This window comes from Protopterus annectens, chromosome 6.part0 (assembly GCF_019279795.1).
Source record: "Protopterus annectens isolate FY-2018-M chromosome 6.part0, PAN1.0, whole genome shotgun sequence".
NCBI lineage: Eukaryota > Metazoa > Chordata > Ceratodontiformes > Protopteridae > Protopterus > Protopterus annectens.
Genome location: NC_056737.1, coordinates 438,100,200 through 438,115,518, shown reverse-complemented (window position 1 = coordinate 438,115,518; position 15,319 = coordinate 438,100,200). Strand labels below are relative to the sequence as shown.

The following is a 15,319-nucleotide window of genomic DNA, read 5'->3' as shown; positions in this document are numbered from 1 at the left end:
AAACTTTGATAAAAAGTAAGACGGTCATCCCAGAACTTCCATTTATGCACAATTAATGCAGTTTCTCCAAATTCTAGTATTTACAAAGTAAAATAACATCAAGGAGATAAAGTTTGAAACACAGCAGCTAAACATTATCTACTACAACAAAACCATGACAGGCATGCATCACTTTAAGCTGTGACAACCTAGACTGGAAAGAACAGTTGGTAGTCTCAAAAAAGTTAAAATTTAAAATATTGTTACAAGTCGATTGTATTATTTCTTGGTAACACTAAATGAAAATTAAAAATGTTTCTTGAATCTTGAATAAGTATGTTTAAGATAAATGTTTAAAATAAATAAAAGTAAAAGTAATAAAATATAAGTGGTAAAACAGATTGAACGCGAAGGCTTGCAAGTGATTAATGAAAGACAATACAATTGTTTGTTTACTTATGTATTTTAATTTGTTGACCACCAACGCCTAGCTGGGAAGGCTAATTTTCAGTAGAGGCCTAGGGAAAAAGAATCCTTACATCAAAAATAAAACGATTTTAACAATATTATGAAACTACATATAATGCATACATAAGAGAGTTCAAGTATCATATAATAGCTCAAAACACACTTTCCAGCAGCAAAAGACTCAGCAATTTGCAAAGAAAACATGAATGACGCTGCATACAAGACTCAGTACAACGAAACAATAGTCATTAACTCTCCAGTATTACAACAGTAGCAAGCCTCATAACATCTACCATTACTTATAGTATTATCAATAATGGGATACATTTTGAATTTAACCTGATTTAAGTTTCCATTTCTATCTTAATACAGCACTACAGGAATAATGTGTGAAACATACACGGACCTATTAAATCATTTTATGTGCCTGCACTCTTTCACAGTCTCATGTGAGAATAAAAGTACTGTCATTTAATTTCACCTAAACAATACTGAAAGATATTTGTAGGAATTACTCTCTCGTAGAAGAAAAATGACAGCAGATGGAAATCACATAACTAACTCCCATCAGATGGTGGTCAGGAGTGGAAGCCACCAATAAACTGATGTTGCCACCAAAAAAGTTTAATTTTTGACTGACAGTTTATGATTCAAAACATAAACCCTTCAGAATTATTATAAGACTTGAGGGCAACAAGGGTTAAGTCAACAGGAAAAGCCACCAATGTATTTTGCAGATACAACCCAAACATCCACTCATATTTTTTTTTTAATATTAGAAACCAAATCTGATTTACAAATATTACTTAATTCTGTCTATTTTACCCATCCACTCATAATTTTTTTTTAATATTAGAAACCAAATCTGATTTACAAATATTACTTAATTCTGTCTATTTTAACATCTCTCTGTATGGTACCTACCCAGTAATGAAGATTTGCTTTGCAAAATAAGTCTAAGAAACTTTGCACATGACTTATTTTGGCTTCAGGTGTCTAATCATTATGAGCCAGCATAAAGCTGGTGAAACACACACACACCAAATTGTGGTCCTTGCCTGTTTCTGGAAACAGTCCAGAAATACATAAGGTTGGACTGTTCATATTTCTCACTCGTGCATCCCTCTCTGAACTACTTTACTCAACTAGCTCCCAAAATGCAGAAAGGTGCTGAGATAGCATACATGTGAAGTGACCTGTATGTATACAGCACTTCTGTAGTGGCAGGTAGTTCAGTGATGTATATGTACAGGTCACTGTAGATGTGTGTCATATAGGTCATTTCACATACAGCACATCTTATGAGAACATTAAAATTGCACAGTTAAGAGAACCTCTTCCCAATGGCTCTATACCTAATGTGTTCTTTTTCAGATAATTACTGACAAGATGATGCATAATGCTCAGCTGTAAGCCCACAAGCAGACTGGAAAGGACAGCTCAACACAGCGGCAGATGATGCGGCATTACAAGCATACTCAACAGGAAATTCAACAAAAGATTGGGAACTGGAAAGCATGACTGAAAACACATGGGACAAAACAGCGGCCACGGCAGCAAATGGGAGAAATGAGAAGAAGCTTAAAACTGAGATAGAAGGGAAAGCAGAGGCACAGACAAGTGGACTGAAATGTAAAACTGAAGGCACAAGGAATAAATGTGTGATTGTGGAGAAGGGAAGTCTGAATGAGGTCAAAGCTAGAATTACAGGTACTAACTAGCACAAAGTGTCAGGGGTAATATTTGTGATATATAAACAAGTTAAAAAGAAAGGTTCACAAAACTGTGGTTTGACCAGGGTTTCTGTATGCCACAGAAACCAGGCCAACTGAAAGCATGCCAGCCAAGAAAGCTTGCAATGATGAACATAAACTGCCTGACATGGGTAGCAGGATGGTCTCTACGAGACAGATGAAGAAATGAGAACAACACATCAGATAGCAAAGTAGCCCAAATTACACAGATGATGGAGAACAGATTACAGAGGTTTGTTCACATGTGTAAAGAAGATGAAATTTTGGTAAGGCATAACTGGGACAGCCAAGAAAACGGTACGAGGAAACAATAACATCCAGCAAGAGACAGATGGTATAACAGATAATCTGAGCAGGACAGGAATGACTATCAAAGGAGGACAGCATCCCTCTGAATCAGCAGAGGCGACAACAGCTGATGTGACACCCTTACTTCATGTAAAAAGGATGTTGATGATGATGATGACGACAAGACTGTGTACTAAACTAATTACTTAAGACACTTCTGCCTACGCTAATTTCTAATGTTTGCTGTTCATTCTTTGAGCTGAGTCTGAAGATGGTCCATGGACTTCAGTGTTCTTACTCAATTAACAAACGGAAATAAAATTAAGTAAAAAGAAAAATCTGTGCCACAGTGCTTGGTTGATAATGTCCCTCCCTGAAGCAGTACTTCCAGTATACAAGTGCCACATTCTACCCTAGGATTAGCACCTGTCCTACTTTGCAAGGGACAGTCCCTCTTTGGGTAGTTGTGTCCTGCAAAGAAAAAAAAATGGCAAATGTCCTGAGATTTTAGGACAAACATATTTCCTATATTTTATGCAATAGTTGCAAAAAACAGTTATTCTGTATCTGAAACACATAAATGTTGTAAGAAACAGAATAAGCTTTTATTTAGGCAAAAAAAGTAAGTTCTGTCCTTTGTACTGGCCGTGGGTATGTTTTGTCCTGCACAATCTGACGTTTGTACCAAAAATGTCCCACTTTGACATTTGAAAAGGTGGCAACCCTATTCTACCCTTCAGAGTAGGACTTCCCCATTTCCACCAAAACTAGGTCCAGACAAAATCGTCTAGCTGCCCCCTCCCCAAAACGAATGTAGGTAACCATGCCTTTAAAACTGCACATATTTTAGCCCTTGTTAGCACAGAAACTACGCAAATAAGAATCTGCTGTGACCAATATAACAAAAACGCAGATGTTATGGCATGTACGCTTGTTCATGGCGATAAGGATGAAGGGTGCTGGCATGGTGTTTCTTGAAAACCCTGGCTGACGCAGAAAGGTGCTGAGAAATAAACTTCGTAGGGAGTGCAAACCTGTTACTGCCCCTCCCGCAGGTTTTACTTTCCATGAAAATCTGAAAAGGGGAGGGGAATGAAACTATCTTCCTGCACTTGGGATTGGCACTGTAGACCAACATTAATAAACAGATTTCAAACGTACCTTTTCTGTTTTGGTGACTTCTCATGACAGTGCATCGAACCCGGAGTTAGAAGGAAGTTGGAGGCGTTCCTTTAAAGAAACATCACACATAAGTATATAAATAGTAATCCGTCCTAGGGTCCAAAACCTGGGCTAATGGCACCCTCATTTCAGGTGTCTGCTGCGTGCAAGACAGCCAAGGTGCCGTTGGAAAACAGGCTGCATAGTTTCAGCAGATTATTCTCCTTGGTTTTGCTTTCGAAGTTAATATCCGTTTACCCTTTCCAAGATGAACCACACCACACTGCTGCTGGAGATACCGTCACCCACACAAGAGAGCAAAGGCACGCCAGTGGAAAACGCCAACCCACACGAGGAATAAACAAACATCGGATGGGCTCCTTTTCGTACAACTCCCTCCCTCCAGGCCTGCAAGTTGCAGCGACAGCCGGTCAGAAGCAGCAGATGAAATGGACAGAAATAATCCACGTCATTTTCCAATCCACCGACATACAGGGGGACCAGCCCGACCTGCTCCCCAGGGCGATCCTGATTCAGCCTTCCCCGCACTAACAGTCTTTGCCTGCTTTTGAATTGTTAACAAAATTAGTGCAAAAAAACTGCTCCAGTCTTAGGATAAAAATAGTAACTTGCACCGTTCAGTCCCTAGCGACATCTGTTTCCTGGTACTCAGACTCCGCGCGTTTCTTTAGAAACAGGGTGACTGGACATACAACTCCTTAATGTTAGAAGAGAACAAACACCCGCTGCAGCCAAGTCAGTTGGGAACTCCTCTATTTCCCCTCCTTTCGTCTTCCGGATTCAAACCCAATCAGGCAGGGGCTAAGGGCTGTGCCCTCCCAGCCAATGGAAAGAACCCGCTGTTTCACACGGCCGGTAGCCAATAGCTGGGTAGTCATCAACTTTGTTAGATTACAACTGGTAAGAGAGAGCCTTGCTGAGTCCTGGGAGGGCATCCTTAGGGCGGTATGCGCCCCCCCCCCCCATACACTCCCAAAAGGTAAACCGCCGGGTTATTCAAAAAATGTATGGTACTTCTGCAGTTACCTAGTTTTTCATCCTGATGCTGACTCCTTAACTAAATACGATTTTGTGATATCTAGGCACATTTGGACAGGAGTTATTTGTCCACCTGTCGATTATTTCCACCCCCTCTTCTGAACCGCTGAAAGAGTCATAAGTAGCGACTTAAAAACCGTTAAAAGTGGGTGCAGGTCTTCGCCAGTGGGTAGCACGTTAAGTAAACCATGAATTAACAGTTAATTTGTGTGTACTGCAACTGTGAAGGCTTGGAAATAAATTCCCACCAGTGCTGTGGAATACAAACCTGGAGCCCAGGAAAATGCGTTAATACCACCAGAAACACACAAATGAAATGCACATATAATATAGAAGTAAAACAAAATGCACAGGATACCGCAATCAAACGAGGAGTGGACCAGTCAGAAGCTACGAAGTACAATGTTAACTGGGAAAACATTTAAATGTACAGTGTTTTTTAAGGAATTCGTAGTACAGTTTAACTCAAGGACACCCGCTAAAGCACTTCTGAGTTCTACCCCTGTCTTATTAAAGTACTCATGCAAAGATACTATAAGAAAATCACAATCTGACACATTCAGCTTGGACAATTTGTAATGCAGCGAGTAAAGCAACACAATTATCTCCTTGGAAACATTTCATAAAAAGATATAATCACCTTCGACTTGCCTTTTTCTTTTATCCATTCATCCCATGCATTTCTAGAGAAAAACACACTGGAGACCTGTGAAATACATAAGATTTTAAATATAAAACCGTATTAGTAATATTCATAAAATACCAAGACGGAAGACAAATCAGAGGTTAGGACCAGATTAGTTAAAAATTCTTAATGCAAGTTTATAGCACTCAACATTATATAGACACTTTGAGGCATCTAAATCATTAACTTGTACATTTATACATTCATATTAAAAAGACCAATTTTTTCCTGGTAGTCCTACTTCAAGTGATGTAGTGTATTTTTATAGCTATTATATTATATTTATCATATTATCCCCATTATTGGCATGAATATAACGATTTTAAAGCATTCAATGCGAGTGGCCAATTAATAGGGAAAATTACTGAAACTGAGGTAATCACATGCTAGTTTGATTGAGTGACATGAGAAATGGTAGAAGTAAAAGACAAAGGTGTACTTGCTGAAAAGGGCAGGTACACCATAAGTCAGCATTATAAAAACTAGAAAGATACCCTAGAACAGTCCAGGTACCTGTAATATCACAGTTCTAGGTAGAAGAAAACTAGTTCTGTAGCAGATGATCTCACCTTGAGATTAGTACTGTCTTAAACTGAGAATGATTCGTTCATACAGGTTTACAGGGGAACAGCAAATAGACATACAGAAGAAAAGGTGTTCTTGAGACTTGAATACTTGAGAAAGCTACATTTCTGTAAATTCAAGTCTTCTTATTCTTGTGAACCAGAATTATAGCATTTCTGCTGGTAGAATTTGCCCAACTCGTCACCTGTACCTTTTGTGCAGTCAAGTCTGATCTACAGAGGTTTGGTTGATCCCCTAATATCTTCTCTAATTTCTCTGTTCTTGCTGGGCTTCCTAACACCTATTTTTAGGACAATCCTGATTGTTCCATTTTTTGTTAATTTGCCTTATATAAAATTTGCTGCCCCTGTCATAGTACCTTTAGCTTTTGCCATTATTTTCCACCATTTTTTGTACTCCAACTTGCCAACATTTTGTCACCCCTAAAGTCCACTTTTTTCTAGCCTGATGTACAACTGCATTTATTATGAATCATTTTTAGCCACTTCTCCCTATATGGCTGCCAAACTGTACATCTAAAATTCCTTCACGATCATCATTTGAGACTACTAAGACTTAAAATTCTTCTTCCTGAGTGGGTTTTATCTCTAATAAAGAATGACCTTTTAAATATACTACAATGTGCCATAAGTAATCAAATGCAAGTTATTTTGTTTTTAATTTGAGAAATGGTGCAACAGCAGCTACCTGGAAATTTCTCTTCTCAAAGTAATTTGTCTAAGAACTGGAAGTCTTGAATTCAGAAAATAAGTTTATCTCTAACTATGAGCAGAACTTCCAAGGAATTCCCTGATCTCCCAGAGACCAGCTGGAATAATGTTTAAGGTCTTCGTGTCCCATGCACAAGGTTCAATCTTGAGCTCCAACCAACTCTCTGTGTCTCTGTGGAGTTTCGCCCACCTCCAAAAAAACATGCCGAGTGTTTCCATCTCAAACTTACCAATGACACGAGCTGTGGGCAGCAGCACAGACTCTATATGGTGCCCTATAGGGGGAAGACTTGTACAGACCATCCACTTTGGGCATCTACTGTGGTGGGCAGTATTCTCAAGATAGGAGAATACGGATTACAGACTGTGTGCTGTGGCATGTTTAGCCACTCACAGGTGTAAAATATGGCTCTAGGTGATTCAATCATGTTGACTGTCACCAGAATGGGTATGGATAGTTACTGGTGATAAGTGGGTTGAGGACCTGGCCTACGCCAACCTACAGCAGGGACCCATGCTAATGGGTATGTATGTGCCCAGGGTCAGTAAGCCTGGGTTACCTGGATAGCTCTGTTGATCAAAAGCTGGACGTAAAACCAATCAACCTGCCCAACATGAACTGAGAATTGCTACACTTATTGTAGGCTCACTGACAGGACACAGCTTGGAAGTGGATGACATGATATGTACGAGGTTAGACATCCTGTGTATCCAAGAGATGAGACAAGATGGAAGGGCAGTGCAGCAAAGCCACTTGGCTTGGGATCCAGACTCTTCTACTCAGGAGAAGGACAGGCTAGGTATGGTGTAGGAATTGTGGTGAGAGAGAGAGCCTTCAGAATGCAGTGAGGGATATCATCAGAGTTAGTGACAGACTCATGGCAATCAGACTCCAGTGTAATGACAGGGCAGTATTAATAATTTCAGCCTATGCCCCCAGCTGGTTTGTGATAGTGAGGAAAAGAGTGCAATTATACAGCAGTTGTAGGACCTACTTGATATAGCAGGACAACATCAATTGGTGTTGATAATGGGTGACTTGAGTGCCCATATTGGGACAGAAAGAACAGTATATGAGGACTGCCTGAGTCCACACGAGTGGGGCAACAGGAATAAAGAAGGAGAAGCCATTCTAGATTTCTGTCTGGCAAATGGATTGATAGTAGCCTACACATGGTTCACATAACAACAGCACATCACATAAAAGACTGGCCAACATGCAACTCCGGTAGAGTTCCTTCTAATAATTAAAAGGCACTGGGATAGAATCAATGATTGCAAAGTGAACCAGTCTGCCACAAAGCATAAACCACTGGTTGCCACAATCAGCTGCAAGCAGTGGTCACAGATGGCTCTAATTTCAACAGTGACCAGGATGAAGATCTGGAAGTGGAATGGAAAGAAAGGACAACAGTTCAAGAAATTACTCTAGCACCACAACAAGAGGAGGAAATAGCTGCAGTTGAAGAAGAATGGCAGCTCCTCAAAAAAAGCATGTGTGAGGACAACAGAACAGATATGTGGCTAAGCCATTAATGGAAATACGATACACAAGGAAAGCTGGTGATATAATGCAGAAGCCCAGGTAGTCATCAAAAGAAAGAAAGAGTGCAGGAAAATGTGGGGGAGAGAACTGACTGACCAGCCTAGGAAGGAATACTGGTTGGCTAACAAGGAAAATAAGAAATGAGTTGCAATAGCAAAGACTAGGGCATGGGCACTCTACCAACTTCTGGAAAGTGACTCAGTAGGGGGCACAAACAAACTATAGCAGGTTTCAAGGCAAAGACAGAAAGATAAAGAAGATAGTCAGACACCCTTCATAAGGGATGCCAGCAACACCCTGCTCACCAGTCTACAGGGCATCAAAGGCAATGGAAAGAGTATTTTCAGCAACTTCTGATGAAGAAAACCCCACAGAAGCTCTACTGCCCTAGAAACAGTATATGACGAGAGAAGAGGAGCCCACCCTAGAAAAAGTAAGAACAGAACTAAGGAAAATGAAGTCAGGGAAAGTAGCAGGCTCAGATAAGGTCACAGCAGATGTCACAGTAGCTCCAATTGCAGAAAAGATTAAACAGAACAGATAACGGTGGTTCAGACATGTGCAGAAAAGCAGAAGACAATCTGGTGAAGACGATTTGGGACACACAAGAAGAAAGAAAGAGGAAACAAGTACGTCCAACAAAGAGGTGGATGGATTGTGTGAAAGAAGTCTGGCATGAATGTTGAAGAAGGCAGTAGTGTGGCACTGAATCGAGAGAGATGGTGACAGTTAACACAGTATCCTGACCCCATATAGAAAATGAGAAAAAGGGGGCTAATGATGATGATTATGATTAACCTTAAGATGCAGAAGTTGTGGGGAAAAGACATCCCTTTGATAACATGCATAAAATAAAAGAAATAGACATTCAGTGGCAAAAATTGCATTTGCTGGAAAAAGTAAAAAAAAAGGTTGTCTTCAGGCTTAACTTGTAATGAGAATGGGGTGCAAGATAAAAGTATGGAAAAGCAAGGACAAGAAAATGAGTAGAAAATCTTGGAAAGAAATCAATTAAATACTAATAATCAAAGTATTGTGTTACAAACCAGACAGTGACACAAGCAACTCAAATATTCAAATATCTGGATCTGGAACAGGGCAACCTGAGGTCATTGTCATATAAACTGGTCATTATGTGAAATGGAGGGGTTAGAAAGTATGTAAATGTATACATAAGAACAGGAAAAACAAGGTTCAATTCCAAATAAACAGTGAAATCAATTTAGATTTTTAGAGGTTTGGCAAGGTGAAACAAATTCAGAGTGTAAATGCAAAGTTACAGTAGAAATAAAAAAAAATGTTCAGTCAAATGATATATTTACAAATATGAAGATTTAGTTACTGCTTTGAGCTGTTTACCAATATTCAGACATAAGCTATGGTGCTAAATGTCCATGTAAAAAAGGTCTAGTACGTTTGCAGAGAAAATACTGAATTTGTTGAACAACATGGTAAACATGATGTGAGTTACAAACAGATTAAGGCTATGGAATGTGTTAGCTATTGATATGAAGCCTAATAAAATTAATATTTGCAAAGACACACTAGCTCTAAATGAAGTTTAAAAATAATGTTATCCAAATGTAACCTGAAGAAGTGGTATATGCCATGCTGAGATCAAAGTACTTCCTTATACTTAATGGAAACTATGGATTATTTCAAATCCAGTTTGATGATGGAAGCTTTAGGATGCGTACTTTTACTCTGTGTACAGGAATGTGTTGCTTTTTTTAGATTTCTTTTTTTGGTATTATATCAGAGCTTGAAGTATTTCAGGAGGCTGTTGCACAGATATCGAGAGATTTGATAGTACTGCTAAGGAAACTGATGACATAGTGGTGTGGGGTCAGGCCAAATAAGAGTACAATGTGTAATTTACTGAACTGCTGAAGATCATGATACTGAACAAAAGTCAGATACACAGTTCGTTACCAAACTGAGCACATGGGACAGCCACATCTTAATGTCTGAAGGCTTCATACCAAACACTGAAAAAGTAAACATAAAAGTGCAAAACAATAACTGCTGCCCACATATAATATTTTTTTTCTCAAACTTTTTTATTTTCAAATACAGTTGAATAAATTCCACAGTATTTGTATATAACATCTTAACTGTGTACACTATTTACATCAGCCTGACACTATAACTGAGCTCAATATATACAACTACTTTATAGGTATAACAATCCAGTTATCAGAATGTATCTGTTCAGTTACTGTAAAGTGTCAATCAATGATAAGACTTTTTTTCCATGGAATGTTAATAAATGGCTTAGGATGAATCCTTAATTCTTTAATTTTAATTTCCAACAATGCTGTGGTCTTCAGTAAGCTGTAGAAGTCTTCCAAACTCTGTATTGTTTGTATTCCATCTTCTTGTTATACACTTCCTTGAGATTTCAAGTATTGTCCAAACTAGATACATATTTGACTCATTCAAATGAGGACATTCATACACATTTAATAATACTAGGGCTTTAGATAAGTTAAACGATTCATTAAATAAAGCTTGTAAAAAGTTTTTAATACCATTCCAAATTGGCTTAATTTTAACACAGTCGAAAACATTTGATTCAAATCTGCGTTGTGTATTTGCTCACACCTTCAACATATTCCCTTTGTGGAAGAAATAATTTTAGTAATTCTATCTGGAGTTAAGAATGCTCTGTGCAAGTATTTCCAATTAAAAACTTTCCAGTATTGTGTAAAGGATGTATGTTTTATTGATAGTAAAATATTTGATTTAATTTCTTCAGTTAGCTGTCATGAGTGTCCTTTTGTTATATAATTCCAATATGAGGATTTGGGTGTTGTTTTATAATTTATCAATATCTTGTAAAATTTCAAAATACTATTTCCCATGTCCTAATCATTATATATGATTTCATATAGGTATTTCGTAAGTTTAGGTATTTCTTTAAATGAATAATTACTAATTATTCTGCATAAATCTTGCAAATACATCAGAATGCTTTGCATAGTTAGCCAATCTTGTTGTGGGATTTTGTATGTTGTTTCTACTGTTTGCATATCCAGAACTTTTAGTTCTTTGATACATTGAAACCAACATACAAATCCTTTCTGTTCCCAGGAATTAATTATTTCTTTGTATATTTTATATGGATAGCTCTTTGTACCTGCGGCAGTGGTGCTGCGGTAGCATTGTCGCCTCACAGCAAGACATCCCATTCGATTCTCAGCTAGAGCATCTTCTGTGTGGAGGCATGCGTGAATAGGCGTGCCTTGGTTGAAAGTTGTGCGTTAGGGCTGGTAACTCGGCACGTAAAAATCCACTACCAAACATTAGCAGACCGGAGTTCCGCTGTGGCGACCCCTAACCAGGATAAGCCGAAAGACACAACAACAACAACAACATGTGGATAGCTCTTTGTAACTATAAATGTTGTTAAAAGATCAAACCAGATTTTTAAATCTACATTTGCATTAATAATGTTCCTAAATCAATCAGTGTAATAATTAATCATAAGAATTTTAGTGGGCTTAGTTATGTTATATTGCATACTAATACATAATATGTGCCATGGCAAATTGCTTTTATCTGTTATTTGAAATTTGTTTTGTAAATCACATTCATTTATTGATATTACAGTTAGTAATTATTTCCAATTTGCAGAATAATTTGGACTTATCCAATCTGAGACTGTTTTAGATATTGACGCTTTTATATATGTTTCTATATTAGGAAAGTTTAATCCTCCCTGTTTCCATGGTCTAATATGAAGTATTAAACCTATTCTGTTTCTTTTGGGAAACCATAAAAACTTTATTAGGCATGAGTTTATTTCTTTGAGTATATTCCTTTCTGGTAACAGTTGTATTGCCAAAGCTATATATAGAATCTTGGGCAGTAAAACCATTTTTATTAATTGTAGTCTATCTTCAAATGTTAATATTATTTTGTTCCACTTTTCCACAGAAATGTTAATTGTATTGATGATATTATTGTAGTTTTTTGAGACTAATTCATTATTATCCTTGTATAACTCAATTCCCAGATATTTTAAAGTAGATCCTTGTTTCCCTATAATGTGATTCCCATTTGCCTGCAATTATTTTTTTTAATTTAAAACTAAAAATTTTGATTTATTGAAATGGAGTCCTGAAGTCCTGTAAAATGTGCCAACTAAAATATCTAATTCTTCTAATGTCTCTTTTGTATCGGATAATGTTAATAATATGTCATCAGCAAAGAGCATTACTTTAGAATTGTATTGTTCATAAATATCTACTACTTTGATTTTGGTACTGTTACCTATTCAATCTGCCAATATTTCAATAGCCAAAGCAAATAGAATCGTTGACATGGGACATCCTTGTTTAGTACCCTGTTATATGTATAGATTCAGAGGTGAAAGGACCTAGCTTAACATACACTAAATTACTTGTATATATATTCTTTAGTAGATGAACAAAGGAAGGAGGAAATTCAAATAACACCAGAATTTTGAATAAATAGTCCCAATTTAGGGAATCAAAGTTTTTTTTCTATATCTAAGACAATTATGTTTCTTTATTTTCTTTATTAATATAATCTATAAGAGAAAATATCCTTTTAATATTGCCATGTGTGTGTGTATGACATATAAATCCAGTTTGATCATTATTTATTGTTTTGTATAGTGGTATTTTCATTCTCTTAGTTAATATTGTCATAGATATCTTATAGTCATTATTTAATAATGATATAGGTCTATATGAGGTACAGAGGTTTGGGGATTTGTTTTCCTTTAGGATTGGTGCGATTAAGGAATATCTCCAAGATGGTGGTATTAAAGCTTGTGACTGAATTTCTAATATAGTTTTATGGAAGAGGGATAGTATATTTGAAGGAAAAAGTGTATATACTTCCATAATTATGCCATCTATACCTGGGGCTTTACTATTCTTGCCCCCTTTTATTGTATCTGTAATTCTTTGTAGGATATGGGTGCTTGCAGATCTACTTTTAATTTTTCTGGTATTTTTTTATATTAGAACATTTCTCATTGAGATTTAATTGATCAATATGTATATTTTCTTTTTGGAAATGTTCCATATAGTGATTTCTATAGGCATCAAGAATGTCACCTATATCTGAGATATTTTCCCTTTCTTTTCATGGAAGATACTTTTAATGTTATTAGCTTTTGATTGTATTTTGATTCTTGTGGATAATTTATGTAGGTATTTGGGAAAAGTGGCCAAGGCATTAATTTTTAGTTTTTCTAAAGCTAAACTAGTTTTATGTGTTGGGATTTCATTGTATTTATTGTTTAATACTTCTGCTTTCTTTTTCATCTCCAAATGATTTTGATTTTTTTTCAGCTTTTACTGACAAAACTTTGGATTGTAGAGCTAATAATTCAGAATCCAATTCTTTGATTTTTTTATACCAAGTTAGGGTTTTACCATATATATGTAAGCTTTTAATGAGTCCCATATAATTATTTTCTTTATCTCTGTGGTGTAATTAATATCTAAGAAGAAATGTAATTCAGATAATAACCAGGGTTTGAACTCCTTAATTTTAGTTATATATATGCTGGAATTCTGGAGTTATTAAAGATTAATGGTTTGTACCCATTTGAAGTTTTAGTATCAATGAATTGTGGTCTGAAAAGGGACAGGGAGTGATTGAGAAATTAATTATTTTAGAGTGTAAGTCATGGGCAGCAAATATTTTATCTATTCTAGTTTGGGTACCAAATCTGTGATCTTGATGGGAAAACAACAAAGATTTATCATCTTTAAATTTGAAATTATCTACTAGATGAAATGATTCTACCCACTTTAAAGCTTTTGACACAGCAAATGTATGCAGCAGTCTTTTATTTGTAGTTTCAGAAATATCAAATATATAGTTAAAATCTCCTCCTAATATTACGTTGTCTTTATAAATACTGGAAATTAAATCCAAGTGTTTTTTTAACAGTTCCTGTTCCAATGCCTGGGGACCATTATAGATTGTCTAGGGTCCATATTCTGTTATTACATTTACGTATTACTAATACCATAAGGCCTTCTTTATCTCCATACTTATAAATTATTTCTGGGTTTAATCTCACTTGTTTTCCATAAAATTGTTATCATTTTTGTCTTTATCTTATAAGTGCATTGTGCCAATATCATATATTCCTTAGGATTCCATTTGTAATTGTCATTTGTTTTGAAATTAGTTTCTTGAAGGAAGACAGTTTGTGGTTTGTTCACTTTTAAATATTTCAGTAAATTTGATCTCTTGCTAGGATTGTTTAAGCCATTGGTATTTAAAGATAATAAAGTTAAATCCATCTTAGGTTATTTAGACTATGTATTTTTTGTTTTATTGTGACTATTAAACATTTTCCTCTGATAACTATAAAGTATATGTTTGAGCTTTTAAAGGAAATAATCAGTTTTATACTTTCAGTGTTCAGCAATAAAGTAATGTTTTGGTCAGGCATACTAAAAATGTTTTTGTGAAATAAATTTAAATTAGTAAATGTTAACAAAACTAAGATCCGCACTAGCCATGGAATGAAAATAATTTCTAATCTGATGGATAAACCTAAGTCCATCAGATTATCACTCATATCTTGACAAGCCAGAACATCTGAGCTCCATAAATTGAATCATATGGAGAATATTTATAATAGGAATAAGCCATATTTATATTATTTTGTACAGATTAGACAGAATTATAATTGAATATAAATGTCTACTTATTGTATAAGCAATTAATATTTACACAAAAGATAAATGACAAGCAATTCAATCATAGTAAAGTAGGATGTATCATATATAAAACCGCAGTAAAAGATTATAGCACACAAGTTATTTAACATATTCATCCTTACTGATGAAGTCTTTCAAAACTTATTACTTAATAGATGGTAATAATATTTATACCTAATGTTTATAATACAATGTATTTTACTGGCTATATCAGAAGTTATATTTCATTGTTTACCAGCATTTAAGTAATCACTTTGTTTGTTGCTAACTTAAAGCATCACGTTTGTTTTATGTAAACATTGATGAAAGTTAGTGCATTTTAATCATTGCATCCCTCTTCCTATTTCCTACACATAAGGAGTTTCATA

General features: G+C 36.0%; 1 protein-coding gene across 2 annotated transcripts in view; it reads right to left on the bottom strand.

The window, feature by feature from the left end:
* The window catches only part of BAHD1 (bromo adjacent homology domain containing 1), a 790,414-nt gene extending 784,997 nt beyond the window's left edge, over nucleotides 1-5,417 (bottom strand). Inside the window, exon 1 of one of the 2 annotated variants that reach the window (XM_044074179.1) lies at nucleotides 5,350-5,417. The gene's annotated coding sequence lies outside the window, so the exon portion shown is untranslated. Of the gene's footprint in view, nucleotides 1-3,650; nucleotides 4,112-5,349 lie in introns of those variants that run through there. The other variant, XM_044074177.1, reaches the window with a different exon arrangement.
* Between the last annotated feature and the right edge of the window lie 9,902 nt (nucleotides 5,418-15,319).